The sequence below is a fragment of the Falco punctatus genome (genome assembly GCF_963210335.1).
Source record: "Falco punctatus genome assembly, chromosome: 10".
NCBI classification, from domain to species: Eukaryota; Metazoa; Chordata; class Aves; order Falconiformes; family Falconidae; genus Falco; species Falco punctatus.
In genome coordinates, this window is record NC_137590.1 from 21,152,886 (window position 1) to 21,174,152 (window position 21,267).

The 21,267-nt window shown below is 40.2% G+C and overlaps 1 long non-coding RNA gene across 5 annotated transcripts in view; it reads left to right on the forward strand.

The window, feature by feature from the left end:
• Positions 1–21,267, forward strand: part of LOC308070726 — a 69,672-nt gene that overhangs the window by 39,154 nt on the left and 9,251 nt on the right. The window contains exons 3-4 of one of the 5 annotated variants that reach the window (XR_013930824.1): positions 1–16,398; positions 20,447–21,267. The exon at positions 20,447–21,267 is cut by the window's right edge and continues 9,251 nt beyond it. This is a non-coding gene — a long non-coding RNA (uncharacterized lncRNA). The other 4 variants (XR_013930826.1, XR_013930827.1, XR_013930828.1 and 1 more) reach the window with 4 other exon arrangements.

Below are 21,267 nucleotides of genomic sequence, written 5' to 3' on the forward strand. Positions count from 1 at the left end.
CTCTCAACATATTTGCAGAAGATACCATGGGGTACATTATACCATCTTTCAGCACAGAGGGTTGGAAAACTTACGTTTTCTCTGCCCCTGAAATGCAAAGACCTTTCTACAGCTCCACACTCCAGAGTTTGAACCTGAAGATGCAGGTAGGTGCTTTACCCAGTGAACAGATTTACCCTTCTTCCATTTTCTTTGATGTCTGTGTTATGGGACAGTATTCTGGTTTGTTTCTTTCTGCTTCTTTCCTCCCTCATACCTTTTTAATGAGACATTTATTTGTCAAATGAAAAAGACGACCCTGTTGAGCTCAAAGGACAACTATGTCTGCTCAGGTTTCCTGTGTGCCAACGGATTCAACACAAATATGCTTTCCCAATGGGCTAGCAGAGAGTCTTACCCCAGCAAGAGTAATTCAGGAGCTGTAGGTATCCCTGTTTTTCATCAGCCTGCATTTTCTTTTTCCAGATCTGCATAGCTAAACCTGGATAAAGATGTGAATGGTCTCCAGTAAGCCAGAACTCACAGTCTCTACTCAAATCAGCAATTCAGGACTGGCGTGGTGTCTCTGCAAATTTGAGTTGACTTGTTGATCCTCTGTGCTCAAAAGATTGCTGTCTGGCACCACCAGTGAGACAGATTTCTGGCTAGTAGGACTTTTCCATATGTCAGTGTGCCAGAAAAACAGGGCTACTTGCAACGGTTGCTCCCTGAGGGTGGAGGAAATTAGGAAGAGGGAAACACAGAGCAAATTACAGCTACCTTGCACTGCTGAATTGGCGCATGGGCTGGTGTCATCATCTGGCAGAGCCTTGCTCTAGAAGGCTGCTGTAGCCATGTCTCTTGCAGCTCAGTGGCAGGACTGTAAAGGGTGTAACAATGCACGTAGGAACGAGTGAAGTAAAACTGAGGAGCCTGACTCTGCAAAGACATGGTGTACCTACCCTGACTTCTTCACAGGACACTTCGCTCCCTACCAAGCTGGATCTCCCAGTCAGAGCAAACTGTTGTAATAAATTCTAGATAGTGGTACGACAGCCTGATCCTGTAGGACACTGGATTCAGGGAAAGTAGTGCGTGCTGCAATTAGACTTTTGAATAAAGAAATCCTAAGGGATGTTCCTGCCCAGCACTTAAAATTTCCAGTGAGTTACAGCACTGAGTGTTTTGGAAAAGGGTCTTAATTTGTTCTTATTTGGAATGGCAAGAGCCTCTGTCTACAAACCGCCTTGATATTTTTACATTAAGTGCTATTAAAATCAAAGCTGTGTGTTGCATCACACTTAAGTGCTACCGGCAAGGAATAATCTCTCACTAACACAACCAGATAGTAATCGCTAAAGGAATGAATTGGGGTTACAGATCGTCTCCAGTCCCTTCCTTATGTAAGTAGAAAAAGGTGTCCTGAAAATCAATTGGAGTTTCAGAAAAGTCTTGGAAATAGCTGATGGTTTTCAGTGCAAACCATGTGATATGCCTCAGCAGCAGCTCTCTAGCTGCTTCTGAACTGAATATTACTTTACTGCCTGGTCCCCTTCCTGGAGTCCTTTCTGCTTATTTAAAGGCATTCACCATGCCTTTTATTTACATTGCATTTGTAAGCATGGGGGAGCACAAAGTGTTTTCAGCCTGGCCCCAAGATATTTTGTTTGCTTATCTAAAAGCATGATCAATTTCATGGAAAAGCCACACCTTCAACACTGTGAATCTACCCACCATCTATACATTCTGTCCCAAATTGAAAGTTATGCATGTTCTTGCTAACCTAGTTTTGTGTGTGTGTGCTTTTTTTTTTAACAATAGGCCTAAATCCATATTAATGATCCAAAAAGTGACCAGGCCTCAGCACCTTTTGTCCTCTATACATTAACTATCCAATAATCAACAGTAGCTGTCCTGTACTCTGGTGTCTTTGGCCTAATTCAGAGGGACAGATATTTATCATCACCCTTGAAATGGGTGACCCATTCTGACAGGTCGACATCCTTATTTATGTAACAATGTCATAGACAGTAACTGCTAATGAGTGGAGTGACACAGAGGTCTGTTAGATGGAAAGGCAGAGGAAAGCTGAAAAGGGCATAAGGGGTTAATAGGACTTTTCTGTTCCAGCCTCCTGGGATGTGTAATTATGTTCTAATAAGAAATGAATGTATTGATTAGATTAGTGTGCAATTGTGTTCATGTGCACGCGTATAGTGCCGCATGTATATAGGCAGTAATTGTGTGTGCCTCTGTTTTCTCCAGTATGTGTTTTTAATGTTATCTTTGTGCTTTGGCCAAAAACAAGCAGTGCACTCCCACAGTCCTCCTCTTGTCTTCACTGTAGCAAACTCCTGGTGAATTCATCTGGAGGTTTTCTGAGGAAAGGCTGAGTTTAACTTCAGTAAACAGTAAATAAAGGCTTCAGGATTAGGTCCTCACAAACAAATGACTTCCTATTTGCATTGTTTGGTATAAACACCCACCATCACTTTAAAGAGCAGTAAAAGCAGCCAATACATTGTAAGCTGTAAGTGTTGTCTGCTTAGGAAACCTTCTGGCAGCCGAAGTAGGCCACGCTCATCCCCAGTGTAAGTCCACTTCTAGCAGCCTGCTTACAGTAGGGAGGAATTTGGCCCAGCATTCTTTCTCATCAAAGTAAAATATGTTCTCTGACAGGTCAAGGAAAGCATCCTTCACATGCTCACAAAGGGCTGAATCTCCACCGCATCTCCTAAGTGTGTGTGATCTGAACTTGAGGGTGAATTCCCTCGATGGGAAAGACATAACAATAGAGCAAAGCGCGGGGGTTGGGGGGGAGGCAAGCATGTCTGAGCATTAGAGCTGCCCATGGCTCAGGAGATGAAAGAATGCAGCTGATAGCGGTGCTCTCGCCTGCTGCCTCTTCTTGGTGCTAATAAGGGAAGGCGGCAGAATTGTGGCATTTCATACCTTATATATACTGTACAAATTCCACCTATAAGCATAGCTTTATTCGTCCTGTGGCCTTGTCTGTGATGTTTGATTAAGTAAAGAACAAACAGAGCTAGCCTGGCTGTAGTAAGAGGCTTTTTGGGTCACAGCCTCAGTCCCTTGTTCCAGGGATAACGAAGGCCATACACCAGCAGCCTTTGACAAATGAGTACCCCCAGTTGCATGTTGGAGAAATAAATTACTTTCTAGTGACTCCCTCTGGAAAGAAGCAGCATTATTAGGCTCTAATGGGATTTCCTTCTATCCCACTCTTGACTAGGACCTTTGTGAGGCAAAGGGGGGGTGGGGGTGGGGGTGTATGGGAAGGAAAACTGAAGGATTTTTAAGTCTGAGGAGGGCCCACTTTACCCAACCGTAACTTTTGTGAGTTGTGGCTAGGATTCCAGACATGACACTCGGAAAAGGCTATATTACAGAGATGTACAAAAGGACTTCCTAGGCAGATTTCCAAACATTTCAGAAATATTTAAGCTATCTAATATAAGAGCACACTGTAGGATCAGTGTCTTGAAAGAGGAATCTCTTGAAAATGGATTCTTATTAATCTATTTTTTTCTAAAGAATTAAAGATGGATGGTATTAAAATACAGCACTAGCAACATGAAGATAATGGAGTCCTAAAGTCTGACCATTACTGAGGGAGAATGACTAAACACAATTCTTCCCCATTGCCATCTTACTGTAAATTTTTCCATCTGAGAAGCACTGAGGAGGCATTTTTTAAAGTACTTTGATGTATAAAATATATATTAGGGAACATATTTATAAAAAAGGATACATTTATATTCCCTACCAGAGAGACTTAAAATCCAAGTCAGATCTAACTCTGAAGGTCCACCTTCTAAAAATTTGCCTCAAGAGTCAAAACAAGAGAGTAAAAGCCTGGCCCTGGTGATGGCTGTAAGAGCATTCTCACTGACTTCAATAGGGCTGAGACCACTTTTGAAATGAAAATGCTGGAGAAGGAACAGCCTAACAATAACGTATGATGCTAAAGCAAGTTCAGTATCCAGACTGAATAACAGAAATACCCTCTGAAGGAAGAGGCATTCCTAATGCTGTAGTTCAAATCCAGGTCTGAACGGTGGATGCAGGGGAGTTAATTTTTCAGCAACTGCTGGCCCTTTGACTCCTAATAGTTGAGGGTGGGTTCACATTTGAACGCTCACACAAAACTGATCTCTCCATTATATTGATGGGAACTTTGTAATGCAATGAATCATCTTCAGCTGGCCGATTTATTTCACAGGGCAACTTGAGCCAGCAAACTTGGAGCAAGGTAGCCCAAACTAAGCAGAAATATTCTTCCCTGTCCCATTTATTAGTGTCAGCATCAGCATAAGCTTTTCTCCTTAATGGACTGATCTTTCATTCAGGCCATAGAGGATCCTGAGAAAGTTTTCCTCGTTTCTTTATATTTTGCCAAACTTCTAAGTGAGCTCCTAAAAACTTATTGAAAGAGCATTACTCAGTCTGACACATTCCATTTATTTCAATATGGTGACAAAGAGGGAAGATCTAGTTAAAAATATTGCAATAGCCTTATGGGATACTTATGGTTTTTTTAAATGTAATACATCACAATAGAATACTTTGTTTTTGTAGAAGGGCATTCTGTATTCGCCAAAAAAGCTGCTGACTTAATCATTAGTTATGATGAGAAGAGATTTAGTGCTCTCTTTCTTTACACTGTCACTGAGAACAATGTCTATGAAAAAGCCTATGCTTCCCATTATAAATCACTATAAGCTCCATGAAAATTTCTCCTCTACCCTGGGGTTTAAGTGAGCAGATACGCAGTGATGCAGACTCCCAATAGTAGCACTTTATGCCTGGCTCTACAAGCTCTACATTTCATTTATGAAACGCTATGGTTCACTCTAAGTCCAAGCACTACCACCGCATGAAGTTTCCATTGTTCAGCAATTTATGAATGGCTAGTCTTTGATAAAAAATAAAATACCTACCAGTTTCCCCCCTTTTCCTTTGCAGACACTCTATATTTTTAAAATGCTTTAAAACTGTAACACAGCATCATTTTTAGCATTAAAAATATACATCACTCTTTATCCTTAGACTGCCTTTTAGAAACACAGTGTACCCTCTACTCCTTCATCCTCTGATGTTCACAAGAAACCATTTCAGATCTTATTTAGGCTAAGCAAGAATTCAGAAATAAAGCCATTCAAAAAGGAAATGGTTTATAGATGCTTCCCTTCACTGAATAAAGAACATTGGCTCACATCATATTAAGAAGGCAAATTCAACCTTTAAATGCTTTGTGTGTGTGTGTGTTCTGAGATGTATAAGCACCTCTCAAAATAATTTGTATAAGAAGAAACAGATTTAGAGACCTAGAATTAAACCATCCAGGTTTGAAAGTCATTAACCTTCTTCCCTACCTTCTGTCCTCCCCCATATCATAGTCACATACATTGGCTGGATTTTATTTAATAACTTTGTAAAGGAAAAAAAAGAGCGAGCGTTCTGCACATCTGCCAGCATTTTTTTGTTTGTTGACCCAAGCTGACAGCTTTTATTTTAGTTTCCTAGTTTATCAGAAGTCTACCAAAATGTTTTGAAGGAAACAAGCTGGGACATTTTTCCTAGATTTTAGTGGCCTCTAATATTTAAATTCATTCTGAGTTTGTTTCTCATTTATTGATTTTCCCATTCCTTAAGATAATATTCGCATTCCAAGAGGTGGAGAAGTTGCTTGTTTCATCACAAACTGTCTCCATTTCCTCCTTTACTGGGTTTAAGTCTGTGAGCCCTGTTCGACATTCTTATCACTGGGTTCAATTTTGAAAGGGAGGACTTTGATTCGAAGTTCTCAGCCACCCACAATGGACCTGAAAGGCCACTAGAAATAGCCCTTGTCTGCTTTGTTTCTCAGGAACCAGAATAGACACATTCCCTCTGGTCTGCCCTGAGATATGGATTTGGCTTAATAAGCAAATGTCAGCTGCAGAAGCAGCTGGCTGCAGAGCAGTTTTCATGGAAACTGGGAGCCTGTGTCCTCCAAAAAGATACAATATTATTTCATTAATTTATTGTTATAATTTTTAATTTATTCTGAATGAGCTTTGAGGGCTAAGAATGACAGTCTAAAGTCAAATTCTTACTGGTCTTTGATTTCAGTTTGATTATTGACATTATGATTGTGAATAAAATTAAGAATAAATGTGTAGTGAAACACTGTATATATCTATGCTGGCTATCTGCAAGATCTTTGTACCAAAAAGTAACAACATAAAGGCACAAGCATTACAGATCCATGGCTATACTCATGGCTCCCAAAGCACATGCTGGCATCACGAATCTGATTTTCACGTAAAAGTAAGACATGACCTAAATCCCACAGGTAACTAATGCCTGAAGGCGTTACCTACCTTAATGGCTTTATGGATGTCTGAGTTTTCAAGCTGGGCCAGTCCTCTTAATGGGCTGAAATCCTGCCTGGGAACAGAGTGGTTCCCAATGTCGGCAGCCCAGGGAGGAGTCTGCAGTAGCAGTCACCAGCATGGCCTCCCTCTCGCGGCTGTGGGGCTGAGCTCTCTGGGACACACCTCACCCTGCCCAAAGAGAAAGAGCGGCTGAGTAAAACACAATGTTTTCCAAAGAGAAGTCAACACAGATGATACTTTTCGTGTGGATAATGTCACTATTTACATGTAAAGCAGAGGTGAGGCCCAAGTGCAACTCCATCACAGACTGCTGAAGCCTCAAACTATCTCAACCTATCTAGAGTATAAAGAGCTTGTACCAAAACCAAAACTCTTTAAACTTCTTGAAAGCACCAAATCCTCCACTAATCAAAATAATCAGCATCTGCAAACCCTATCCTCGCTAATCCTGCAGTGCCGACAAACAAGTTACTCAACCATGAAACTACTTCCCAGGTCTTTGTAGATCCGTGTTTCTGACTCCACCTTCCCCTGCTACATGTAATTTTCCCTTTGTAATAGTCCACTGAGACTGAAAAACCTGTGGTGGAATTAAAGCTAAAATTGCAAGTAATAGCATACATAAGAGCGCAACAATTTTTGCAGTCACCTCCTTGACTGATCAACCTGGCATCACTGGTTTCCTGTGGGTATGTGTAGGTTCCTGCCATCCCATCTTACACTAATCCAGTCCTTTCCAAAACCACCTTGTGCTTTGCCTTTGAGTCCCACAGCTTCTTAAGACAGTATGAGGTCAGTCTATTCCCCCTTCCACGCAGTCACTCTCCAGGGGTCTACTTGAGCTGACCACCCTGGGTTTGCACTAATCTTTCCTGGGGGACGCAGAGTCAGATGAACAGATGGCTCCCTCAAAGGATCCTTGTCCTTTCTGCAGGTTTCCTAACTCTAGAGATGAAAAAAGTGAAGCAAATGTGACCCCTGCAATTGAGATCCTTTACTCGTACAAGCAGTCCTATTAAAGTTGAGCGGGAACATACATCATAATAATTAAAGTGGGCATGAGTTGGCTTTGAATTGCAGGAACTCTGGGTGACCACATTTCACTTTCCCTGTCATTGACTAAGATAGAATTTCCTCCTTCTCATCAAATGGCAACTCTTTTATTTATGGATTACATATATGCCTTGGAAGGAGGTAGAGTTACTGATAAAGTTTTCCTAAAAAAACCCAAGCTGCATTTTGTTTCAGCTTCACAGATGACTGCAGTTGATCACATCTGTTTTCCAGCAGACATCAGTGTATCCAATTAGAAAGATCACAGAATATTTTAGAGGTCTTGGGATCACTTGGTCAGCCAAATGATTTGGGCTTTGAAAAAGAACAAGACGACAAATATGGTATGTGCTATTGTTCATGAGAACCATGGTAAAATAGTCTCTTAAAACTAGTTATGCAGATGTAATCCTTAGCATTATATATACCTGTGTGTAAAAACCAAGAGTTTGGGTTTTTTACTATTATCTAAAAAACCTGCAGTGACTCAATGAGTTGCAGTGCTGGCTATATCCATTGAACTGACAGGAAAGGTTGGGGTGTTCATGGTCACAACATCTCTTAAAGACAAAAAAAGAATTAAGCTCTGCTTTTCTGTGAAAGAATGCATGAAACCTTTAGTAAACAACATTCATTACGTACAAGGATGGAACTCTAATAAAAATGTAGCTCTTGGGTTTGATAAGTCTTCTTAATTTTCACCTTCACCTCCGATATGACAAATAGAAGAACCTTCAAATTATATATTTTTTTTAACATTTGTATTTCCAAAATAAAAATCCATTTTAATGCTTTCATTCTAGAATGTTAGGGACAGCAAGGAAAACAAAATTCTTAGAGAAATACAGAGGACAAGGTATCGAATAAGTTGTTCAGTTCTTAGTTCTGAAGTCTGAAAATGTCTTTGAAGCATGTCTTGCAATTAATTTCATGGTTTTCCACTAATGCTTATGTTTATGATGTCCTCTTGGTACTCTGTAAATAGCTTCACTGGATCTGACAGTTCAAAACATGGGGCAACAACAATTGAAAGTCTATTTATATATACCAGTTAGTTGAGTAGATTTAGTTGCTGTTGGGGTTTTGTGTTTTTTTTTCTTTTGGGGGTGGGGTGGGGAAGCAATAGCAAACAATTGAGAATTAAGGGCAAAAAAGCTGAACACAAAGTCAGAACAAACACTGGAGAAAAATGATCTTGAGAAAAGGAAAAGCTAACTGAATGAGCTTTTGTGTGAAGTGCTACCTGTCAAAAGGCCTTTGAACTATAAACCAAAATATTCTCCCTTGTTGCTTGATGCCTGCTTGATGCCTTCAAGAAAACAAAATTTTGCATATCTGAGTAAACACACAGGACTATATGAAAAATTGCACTTTCTTCTTTATGAAAAAAATGGCAAAACCTCTAGCTCTGTGGCTAAATCAATCGATTTTAAAAAGGAAAGAGTTAGTCAATCTTCAATTTTATTGCAAGTCTTTTGGATGAACCTTGGACACTGAGAACTTCTTTCTTCTCAGTGTCACATTAGCAACATTGGAGACGTTCACCATTACAGACTCCAGGCAAACATTTCTGAAAAGCCAGAATGCTCTCCTGCACTTTGAAACTTTCTGGATTTTGAAACTGCCTTCATGGTTCAGATTCATACTCCATTAAGCATTTCAGCTACGGGTGAGACCCCTTGAGCTGACCACTTGACTACCCATTATCTGCCAAAACAGTTTCTTTTGCAAAATGCTGGCATTCTTGGATGGATGATAGCTGGAGTGGGTCACAGATATGTGTTGGCTTGAGTACTGTGATGGAGCACCCCTCTTGCAGGAGCTGAACCCCCACTTTGGCACTGCCAACCCGACACCCTGACAAACAAACACATAACACTAGCAGTGTGTTGTGCTGCAGATTTCCTTCCAAAGGGCTTGGCCTTCCACTAGTGGTGTTGGGACAGAGCTGTTAAACCCCTCAGGACGAACGGAGATCTGCAAGACCTTGTTATATGTTAAATATAAATAGGTATATTGTAGCCTTGCATGCAGCCTATTTTACTTGTGCAAGTATGTTTTTTGTTAAACACATAAAACACAGAGTGGGTTTTAATGGTTGATCAGAACCTGTTAAAGCAAATTGCATGTTTAAATACAAAGGATGAAAGGATCTCTATTATTCTACAAATTTCTAGCAGCACTGCACCTTAAAAGGAATTTTATAGCAAATTTGTAGCTTTGCAACCAGCTCATGAACCAGGGGGCATAAAAAGGACATGTGTTCCAAGAGCAAATGCATTCCATACTTTAGAAATAATAAGTTCTTGCTTGGACCCACATCCTGTCAATGCAGAGAAAGGATTTTGCATCCATGGGAAGAAGGACTTTGCTGTCTTCAGCAGAACATTATTTCATTAAGGTTGCTAACCCAGTCTGTGTTACAGCCAATCAAGCAATGTCCAAAAAGCCCCTCTGTATACCAGAAAGCCCCCATACTCTCCTTGACTTACGCTTTAATTGCAGTCTACACAAACAATCAATCCATAAGGATCTATGGAAGTGGAAACACTGACCCTATTGATCTGGATCATCAGAGGGGAAAAGATTAAAACCCCCTAACAGCAAAGGCTAGCAAGGAGGTTTACGAAGGAAGTACTATGTATCTGCAGGTGATGGCACTTTTCAGTACACAAACATTCATTTTTGCAAGTGAATCTTCACACAGCCAGAAAGAAAATTCTCCTGTAGTCTTAGAATTAATGTCTCACCATTAAATGAAGGTTATAGGATCAGAAGGTGCAAAACATACATACATCTCATAGCCTTCACCTACAGTAGTACTTCAGCCTCTATACTCTGTATTTATACGGATGTTTGTAAACCTGTGAAAATGCTGTTCTGTGTTTTAAATTGAACTGTGTTTAAGCCAGTGGAATATTATGCACACTGCAGCCTACAGCTATCAGGAATGCAGGTGCCACTTAGCCAGAAATAAGAACAGGCAAATACTGAAAAAGGTGCAAAATTATAGAAACTGAAGGCTCTGGCAGATGAATTGTGCTGGAGCTAACAGCTGGGGTTTAAGGCATTATCACTGCCAGCTATCTGCCCCATCTCTGTGACAGAAGCTATCACCATGATCTCCTTGTCACACCACTCCAGCTTGCATAAATTTTACTTGAAAATGCTGTGCTATAAACCACTGTACCAGAGGATCTGAGACAGATTTGATCCTTGTGCTTTTCTAGAGCCACAGGTATCCCCTTCTGCTGCCCCAGTGAAGTTTGGCAGAGGTTGTCAGCTGGAGCCCTAAGTGTATCACTTGGACAAGGGCAGTGAACGTGAAAACACATGATGATTTGCTGTCTTTGAGAAGGTATGTGAAGTCTTTGGATTTTTAAGTGCAGAATAAGAATTCCTGCTTCTCCATTAAAAAGAAATGTTTAATTAGTTGTAGTCACAGTTCTTGATTTCTGCCCACAGCTTGCTTTCATATTAACAGTTTTCTTATATGCACTGGAAGTTCTTGGCCCTCAAAGAAGAGATTCACAGTGCTGATTAGAATAAAGAAAATTAAAGAAAGACTAAAAATAAATCAGAAATAGGAAAAGCAGATTTTTAAGGTGCAAAATTATGTTCTTCCATGAGAAAAGTCACACTGGTTTGAAGTTGGTGAAGGGTGTCAATGTCTTGAAAAATACCTAAGCCACAAACAATAAATCACAGAACATCCTCTGGAAATTCAGTGGGGCAATAAGTGTTGTAGAGAATATTATGGGTTGTCTGCACCATCTGAGCACAGAGTAAACTTCAAAGTTTTAAGTAATCTTCTAGTTCTTAGGTATGTAAATCTTTACATGCACTCATCTTTGAAGTACTTGTGCTCGTTCAGTAGTCCACCAAGCAGTGACGCACAAAGATCTGCTCCATCTCGTCCTCCACAGAACATGAAATGTAAAAGGATGGGTCTTGACAGTCAAGCAGAAGGTGGAGAGCTCTGTGATTGTCAGCCCTTCCCAGAGAACTTCATGTCTGAATTATGCCCTCAAAAATGTTGTATGTTGCATAGATCTGCTGTATCTATTTAGGAAAACCCTGTTGTGCTAGAATAGTAAAGCTGTTGAGGTTTTTTGTGACAGGGCACTAACCTGGCTTTGCTAAGTGCTGAGGGAATGGCATGAAGGTTCATTTTTCTTCATCCACAGGCAGCAACCCATAAAGCTTTACATTCAAATGTAGATGTTCATTTTGAATGGCATAGAAAAATCAAATTGTGGAAGAAAGATCTTCCAAAATACATCACGATCCCAAATGCCTTGAATAAAACAAGCCAAAACTTTGACCACAAACTTTATATGAAGTAAAGATGAAAACATTCTAGTTCGTTCTTTCCCACTTTTCCACTACATCCAAGTTTCAGTTAATGTAAAAAGAAAGAAATTGCAAGCTAGAAAGATTCCCTGGGCTCAAAACCAGAGTGTCTCTTTAAGCATGCTATCGAATCATGCCTCCAAAATCCCATCACAGGTGGCAATCTATGTAATTCCTTTATTTTCAATATACAGGATGTGTAGATGAAGTCTGGCTTGATTTTCTTATGATGTGTCCAAATGCTTCTGTTGTGGAAAACTCCAGGTTTTCAGTGGCATAAAATCTTATTGTGAGAAGAGAATTGTCTTACATTTGGAAGCTAGGAGGCTTGCTGCTTTTTCTATTCTTTCCTGCCATCTGCAAGATTTCATATGGGGCAAAAATGGGAAATTACTTGAGCAAATCTTCAGCTTTCCTCCCTTTTCTTTCAATAACGACCTCAGCTTTCTGCTTCATGATTTACATAATAAGGAGACCGTGTTGTGTTATTACATCAGTTTCATTTCTTCAGGGAAAAAGGCTCCAGATGTATTTGACTAAGTCATTAGTGCAAACATCCCATTTTTGTAACATCATTCCCTAGATCAGCTGTAAAGACACACTGTTGATTTTGGCTACAGGCTTAGGAGTGGACAGACACTGCCACTTGATCTAAGCAGCTGCCTCCTCATTACTCCCTCCAACTTCATTGTCATGGAGAGAAGTACAAACCCCTAATGCATCCACAACATGAGCACCAATTCATAAAATCTGGCAGATGACTCATCTGATAAAAATCACTATTGTAAAGCTATTCGAGGAATCAGGGAAAAAAAAGATTTAGCCTTCCTGAGAGAGATTACTTCCTTTTGTCAGGGTGTTTTTCTTCGGTCATATGGGAATGAAATTATAAACAAATACAGGGTGCTGGATGCTGACACCTCAGCTCCGGTGGGACATACTGCCAGTAGGTCTATCAGAAGCTGTGGTGATGCTTGTCGAGTAATGTACTACTCAAGGTGAGGAAGGTTACAAAAACCCTTCCTGTCCAAGTCAAAAGCATCAGTGAAGTGTAAAAATGAACAATATATGATCCCGTCTAGTTTTAGACGTAAAAACGTTATTAATTTCACTATAGTATTTGCTGTTTGATCCAACTCATAGCAAAACCTTGACTACAGTAAATTATTACCCACTACAACATCCAGCAGGAAGAAGTTTTTCTAACTGCAGATAAAGCATCATTGTTGATTTACTTTTGTACCCTTATATTCATAATTACAAATGGAAAAAGTTAATTAAAATATGCAATTTAAAATTGTTAGCAAATTTTTCCAAATGGCACATTGTGATGTTGTCACAATGCACGTGACAAAAATGTGTAAATGAGTTCTCTGAAATACTTCAGCTGCCACAAAGCTGTTGCAAAGTAGAAGAATATATAGAGTTAAGTAGATGAGCAGCTTCTAAAAGGAAATAACCTAAATATATTATTTATGAAAAGATGTCTTAAGAATGAGTATTTCTTGTAGATGTTAACATGCCACAGCCTCTATTTGCTTTCTGGATGCAATCACAAGATCGAGATTCTTCTGTAAATGGCTGGAGTTACAAATTGGATACAGACTGACATGTCCCCATACAATAAACGTTGTATTTTTCATTTAGAAACTCAGTAAATACACCTAGTATGATACAAAGTTATGCAATGATTACAATGTACAAGTATGGTAATGGGCAAACAAAATAGATATAATATTAATATTTGGCACATGCTCTGCTGTGGAATTAGACCCTGTTAAACGGTAAAAAATTGCATTTACTGCTGTCTACTGGATTTGTCATAACTGTTCAGATCCCTGTTGCTGTGCAGGAGATGTGGTATTTGCACTTAATTGCATCATTTGAAAGCCTTAGAAGAGGGTATTCTAATGATTAAATCAATGTAAACCAGGTTTCAGAGCCAAAATAATCAAAAGTCTGACCAAGGCAAATGTTCTCAATAAACTGAGCTTGCCAAACACAAGTGCTAATTAACACCTGATTCTAATTTGGTGATTGTGAAAGTGTGGCAATGGAGCCCTATGATTTTGCAAGTGGAAATAACGTTGCTTCTCTCCATTGGTGAATCACATGAATTGCCCTCGTGGCCAAAATTCCTCCTTTTTGCTTTTGGGACAATCCATCAACATGGTGGCAGCTATACTCAGGTTATACAATACTTCTCTGTCTAAGGATATTTACCATTCCTTAGTGTTTTCCCAACTGTAATGATTCTGAATGAAATTTTCTCTTGCTTGAAGTTGGTCTTAATTGAACATTTTCAAAATAATTATTAAAGTTTGAAACATCACACTGACTACAAATGGCAAACCCAAGTGGTCACATTCTCCTTCCGTATTTCCTGTTATCATTGTTTCAGATTTTAGAGAGACGAAGAATACTCTTTCAGCCAGTTTTAACACATGCACCTGAAAGCTCAGGACCTCCTGCTTACCGTATCATATCAAGTCTTATGTTCAGCAAGACGCTCGTAACAAAAGCAAACGTATTAGCGTGTGACTAATTCTTGAAGTCATTGGGTGTTTGATCAGTCACATGAATAATTACGGCTTTTGCCTTGCATTGCAAAGAAGTTCTTTACCCTCCTGACTGTGGGTGAGGACACGTAACAGACTCAGCCAAAAACTGACACCAGACAGTATCTTTGTTGACACACCCAACAGCCAACCAAACAGCCAAGACTGACTTTGCAAACAGAAAAGGACTGGAAGGACTGCTCTCTTTCCTGAAGTAAACAATGAGTTTTTCCAGTACACACAGTGCATCTCTTCTGTGGCCAACTGGAATACTTCAGACCTGGGGACCATTAATCTAGCATCATCTCCCAAAATAATCTTTTCTTTTTAAGTGTACCTTCAATGATACTCTCACATTTCTTTGCACAAAGAAATGATTCAGTGGCACCTTTCCACCCTGAAACAAAGGTGGCACAGCACAAAATAAAGTTACTGCTACTTTAGACCTAGAAGTTGTAACACATCTCACTTACGATACCCCTAAAATAACATGCACTTGATCTTCATGTGCAACATACATAGTAATTACCAAGGCAAGCAATATATGAAGCATCTTCAAATACAAAGTTACATAAATTTAACTTCTAGCTGACTGATGGTGAATTTGGTTATAAAATCAACACCTCATGTATTTGATCTACACGACAGTGACATTATACCATCTACTGATTTTTTTAATAGTTTACTCAGTCTCCCATTTTAAAAAAATAATATGAAAGCCAAATTTGTAAGTTCAGGGTCTGCAGAAATATTTGCAAAGTCTCGTAAGTATTTTATTACCTCTGCAGTGCAAATGTATTTGACTGTGCATTTAAAGCAACTGCAGTTTGTTCTTAATAAGAGGGAATTTGCACTAGAAATGGCATCCCCTTTTTAGAAACAATACTTCCTTTATCTACTTTGTGTTCAAAAGTGCCTAACAGGGAAACCTAACTTATCTGTTTCATCTTAAAACTGGAGCTGCCTGTCAAGCTTTGACAATCTTCAGATTCTTTTGGAAATAGGAAGCAACCCATTGTGTTCAAATTTGCTCTTAGTGACAGCTGATCCCACAGGAGCATCTAGTTAGAAAATAATTGATAGCACTTGAAACAGAAAAGATTGCAAATCAGGTATGACAAGTTTGCATTCGATGGCAGTCCTAAAACTAATTGTCCAGTTAAGAAATCAGCTTCAAAAGAGGAAAAAACTTAAGGGGAAGGAAATGAGAAGTTTGTTTATTGCACATACACTTTCATTCTGACAATATTTTCCTTTTAAAAGGCAGGTCTGGTATAAGCAGTACATTAAAGGGATGGGCCCAAAGCAAAACCTCTAAACCGAATACTCCGAACTTTATGACTCAAGCCCATCTGCAGTTTGTTATAAACAAGTCATAAGGCATAAATGAAAAAATCTGGATGCGGAAGGATAGAGGCTCGATCCTGCTACTACTGAAGTTAACAGAAAATCTCTTGCTGACTACAGAGGACTTTGGATCAGGCATTAAAATTCCAAAGTAATACTGGCAAAGCTTCAATCGTGTGAGTGTGCGCGCGCTTGTGCATATACACACACACACACACGCCAATATTAGGAATTTTTAACCCTGACTCTTATATCAGACTATACCACCGGATGTCAAAAATGAAGATAACATGGGAGGAAGTTTATTTTGATGAGGAAATCCCTAAATGCTGTTGAAAATATGCTTGGAATGGTTAATTAGTATGTAGGGGCTTTGGAGGAAATGATATCTTGCAGCTTGACCATCATCTTTTTGCCAGGTTTCCCTTCGATTTATCTCTTATCTGCAGGAAACTGTCTCACAGCTTCTGAATCTGCTGTTGGCTAAAAAGAGAAAAAGGACAATGACTCATTGTTGGGCAACAGGACAAGTTCTATTTGGATTCTAAATTTCCACATTAATGCTAGTTAATGTCATATCTAATGTACTTCAGCCCATCCAGGGGATATTCATGGTGGGCTCTGAAACTAACCAAAAGTGAAAGTTCCTTCACAAAAATAACAAAGAGTAAATTAAAAGAAGATACAATACCCAAGGGATGAAAACAGTGAGTAATCAAAAAAGTATCTGCTGTATTTTCTATGACTAAGGCATCAAAAAGGCCTTATTAATAAATGAAAGTATTGTAAAGGTGTAAGTAACCGGTGACAGGATGCAGCAACTGATCCCCACCAAAGTTATTGCCAGGGAATATTAAGCTCGTTGATCGATGTGACACATTTGGGGGACTGTTTTCACGCACAATCAAGCGGTGCAGGATTCCTTACTCTGCAGCATTTATTGAGGGCTGGCAATGAAGCTCTGGTGAGCTACAGGCAGTGCGGGAGGTTGCTGTATGTAGCACCCACAGACAGGAGCAGGGGCCGGGGAAGCACACAGGCGTAACATTGGAGCCTCCCAGCCCCTGTGCTGGAAGTTAAACATGTATGAAAATGCCGAGCTTGAGGAAGTGCTGGGGGAGGGATGAGATGCATCAGATGATCGCTGTGCCAAGACTAATGAGTACATCAATGAAAGGATTAAGAAAGGATAGGGACATGTTGCTCCCATTCCCTCTCCTACAACGATTGCTCCAGTGCTCAGAGGTGTGGCTTGATTTGGGTAATAACTGAAAATTCAGCAGCTTCTCCAAATATTACATAAAAGGAAAGAATGACATAAAAACACGATCTAACCGTGTAAATATTTTTTCCAGTTTCACAGACCAAATCCCAAGCATGTCATACATCTTACATTTTTTATTCCCCCAGCTCTCTTTCCCCAGTGCTGAGCTAACATCTGAAATAAGAGTACACAATCAGTATGTTAATAATCAAGGAGTCTGCTAGCTACATTATACAGACATCAGAGGAATTTCTTCCACTGTCTGATGAATATTATAAACAGGCCCAGTTGTATTAACAGAGCCTTATGTTGCAAATCCAAAAGTGACAAACCAAACAGTTTTAAGTGGTTACATTCCATCTCCAAATGTCCCGAGTATCAAACGGCACTAGAAACCTGCATCCTGGCTGCATGTGAGGAAAACAAAGAGGCCCACAGTCGGTTGGACTAGACTCTTGGTGCTGAAGCAGATGACTATGACAAGGTTTTTTAACTGCCAAAGTGACACTGCAAATGCAATCTGGTATTGCAGCCGGAGAGCCAGAAATACTGTATCAGTTACCAAGAGGGAAGGCATTTGTTCTTGAGAGCAACACTTCAGGAAGGGTTTACATCTGAGTCATCATCTTTGACAGCATGTGTGTCCATCAGCAGGATGAACAGCAGAGCTTCTGCAAAACATTTCAGGGAAGTTTTAAGATCCGCAGATCACTGTGGACCTGATTCGCTACCCTGTGAAGTCACAGGAAAGGTCCCCTTTCTGTGGGCTGAGGACTGACCCTTAGATGGTAATTCCTGGGCTTAGAGATGATATTAAAATTTCCAAGCAGGTGGCCAGATTGACTTAATTATCACCCGAAACTTAATATTTTTGATAAACTGAACAAACAGGCACACCTCCTTCCCCATCCCGCTTACAGTACATAATATACAAAAGCAACAAGGGGTGGGGGGGACAGCAGGAAAGATGAGAATCATATGAATGCTCCTAAGACTAGTGGAGTTTTATTGCATATGTTGTGATGGTTTCTGTGGGCTGCTCCTGCATCAGTTGGCTGTGAGACTGATGGGTTTTCCCCTTTTTTTATGAGTGCTTTTCCCTCTCCACCATCTTAGTCACTTGAGTGAGACTGAGAGTCCCCCCGGGAGCATGTGCACGCAGGCTGCAGTGAGACGGGACAGCCTTCTTGCTGCAATCCATCAGCAGCAGACGCTTACGTGTGGCGGCTGCGAGGCTGCACTCCTGAAGCATGGTGGGCTCTCAAGATTGGTGCATTTCAGAAGCGAGGGTGCTGCAGGTCTCTTCATGTCAGATAACTGGGTGGAAATGCAGGTTCAGACTATTTTAAGCCTACCGTGAAGGAATGTCTTCTCTATGACCACCGTCTGTCATGAGGCTTGTGCACCTTGGGAGTAGGGAGAACTGGACCAGAAGTGCTGGGAGAAGGGGTTTCATTCACCAAAGCTGGCTGAAGCTTAATTGCTGTTTATTTCAACCAAGTCACTTGGGTTTCCAAAGTGGGCTTGGAAACTGTGAAGGAACAGTCTCATGAGATTTCCTGTTGGTGCTGCATCCAGTAGCACCGGAAATATCACAAGAATAGCTTCTCTTGCGGTATTTTATTACTTCTGCTTCTGCTCCTGGCCGGAACTGGGAAGTAAAGGGGTGCATGGAAATGAAATATAGTGGTCAGAGGAGAGTCTGCCAAACAGTTGGAAATGACAGCAGCAAGAACGGTCATTCACTTAAGCCTCAGGAACTGCTTCTGATCTGCTCTTATTTTATTTAGACACATTTAAGTGATGCTGCTTCTAAAAGTCATTCACTCAAGGCTGGCATCAGTATGCTTTCAAACATCGACTATCTGTGGTTTAGCTGTGAGTACTTCTGGTAAATTCCTATAGAGAAGTGACTTCTGTTTCCTAAAATGTTTAACTGACATAATCCATCACCAGAATAGGTCTAAGTGAAAAAAACCAAAACCACCATCCTGCTGCATCACATGGTTATGCTGCCTTCATTTAGTATTATGGCAGCCCAATTAGCCATATTAGACAATATATAAACCTGTGCATATCCTTTTTTTGGTCAAAAGAGCATCTATTTATCTGAATTTATTTCCTGCTCAAAATTGTTTGACAAATGATTTGTGCAGACAAAAACTGTCTAGTAATTGTTTGTAAATACACATTGCAAATACATTCTCAGCTATCTCAGACCGGTTCCTGGTGGCAGGAATGACTAAGCAGCACAAGCAGCTGCTAGCAATTCTCCCCCAGCCATGTTTGCCCTGAAGGCACAGTAAGGCAGCTCAGGGGCTTGATCCAGATGGAAGGGGAATGGCTCAGGCAGGAGTGGACACCTAGGAGCAGTTAGGAGGAAGGGGAAAGCCAACAACAGCTCAAGCCAGCAAAAGCTGTTCGGCAATTTACACCCTTGGCATTGCAATCAAAACTACCTAAACCACATGGGACTGTTTCCATTTCCTGTTTGGTTGATGTAATCTTTACAAGTTACTCCTGTTTCTTCCTGAAGTGAATTCTCCTCTGCAAAACTAATTTTGTTCCATTATTAAATAGGTGTTGGCTGCTAATCAACACTTTGCCTTCCTGAACAAGCTCCATTTGCAAACAAACCAAATTAAAAGGGGAATGAACACAGATGAAGAGAAATTCAACTTAAAAGCCAGGGCAAGATTCCTCAAGTTCATTTCCCTTATTATCTGACTGTCATCCTAAGAGCACTTTGTTTAATTTAGATTAGAAATGTGAAGTTTTGCTACAGATATGCCAATGTCATAAAGAATAATCATGGGTACTTTCAATTCCTTTTTTTGCAAGGGACACAGGATACTTGCCTCACTTGTGAATAACTACATTGAAGTTGAGGGGACTATTCCACAATGAAAAAGATAAGACAGATTTGGCCCAAGCAACTGAGCTTCTCCTGGTGTTTTGGAGAGTTAAAGGCACACACTGACTGAGGAAAAAAACCGTGGTAGTTCGTTCCATATACTCTGTAATAAGAGGGGACCAAATTCTGCAACAACCTGTACAAGCAAGGCAGAAAAAATTTTCTTCTATCATTACAAAATCTGTTTTGTTTCTCACTCCCTCACAACTGCACAGACACTCTGAAGCACAGTTCACAGTTCAAAGTAATTCTTGTTGTAAAATACCTTGGTTATCACCAAGGACTTTGTTGTTGCACTTCTCAGATGGTGTGACTCCACTCCCAGACATCTGCTCTTGCGCTTTCGCCAGAGTCACTCGGCACAGATTTCTCTCCCCGCTTTGTGCCAAGGAAGAGGACAGTTTGAAGCCAGCTTCACTAGTTTGCCTTCCTACCTCCCCAGGCCATGGGGTATTGCATAGGCAGTCAGGTCACCAGCCTACTCCTCTCTTGCTCCTCCCTACCTGCAAGTTGACCCTGACACAGAATCCCACAGTTTTGCCAGTGAGACATGTCAAGTCTAATTACCTCCTTACAGGGAAAGGTGGAAAACAGGAGGCAAATTCAGGTAGATCCTAGCATCACAGAAAGATGAGCAAAAGGAACTCAGAACACTAGAAGCCAAGCAGAAGTAAAACCTCTGACAGACGTTCTCTGTCTTCTTACAAAAAGGAAAAAGAAAAAAAGGAAAAAGAAAAAGAGAAAAGCATCCTTCATTACTCACTCATACAAACAGGAGAGATCAAATCCCTTTTGTTGCACATTCTGTATTGTTTTGAGTTGATGCTATTGGGTGATACTTGGGTCATATCTAGCAGCTACCTGTGCATTTATTGCATACCTATACCTTTCACTGTATCAAAAGCTGGGACACTAAACTATAATTCTGTGGTAAGAGAGAATCGCATGGTATGCTCTATTGCTGTAGAGTTGCATAATATATACATAAATTGTATGAATGTATAATAAAAATCGGGTATCTTTTAGAAGTAAACTGAAAGATATTCTTAAACATCAGCAAATGAAATCTGATGAAGGACTAAAGGTTTATTATAGACCAACACAAACCAGTGTACTCTGTTTCAATGTACTTTCACACACATTCTAACTTGATACTGACATAAAACATCATAAAGATGCATATTTGAACCTTCAGGAGCAGGCAGCAGCAACATTCATCTAGGGCACAAGATTGACTCCCCATCATTATCCCAGAACTGCAAAGCAACTTGATGGTCTTTCCTTTACACTTTGTGCTTCTTTCTTATTCAAGTAAAACTGTAAGGGTCTGCAAGGGGAATTTTAAAGTAAATGGGAGTTTTGACTGAAAAAGAAAATTTCCTTTACCTGGCATTTGTC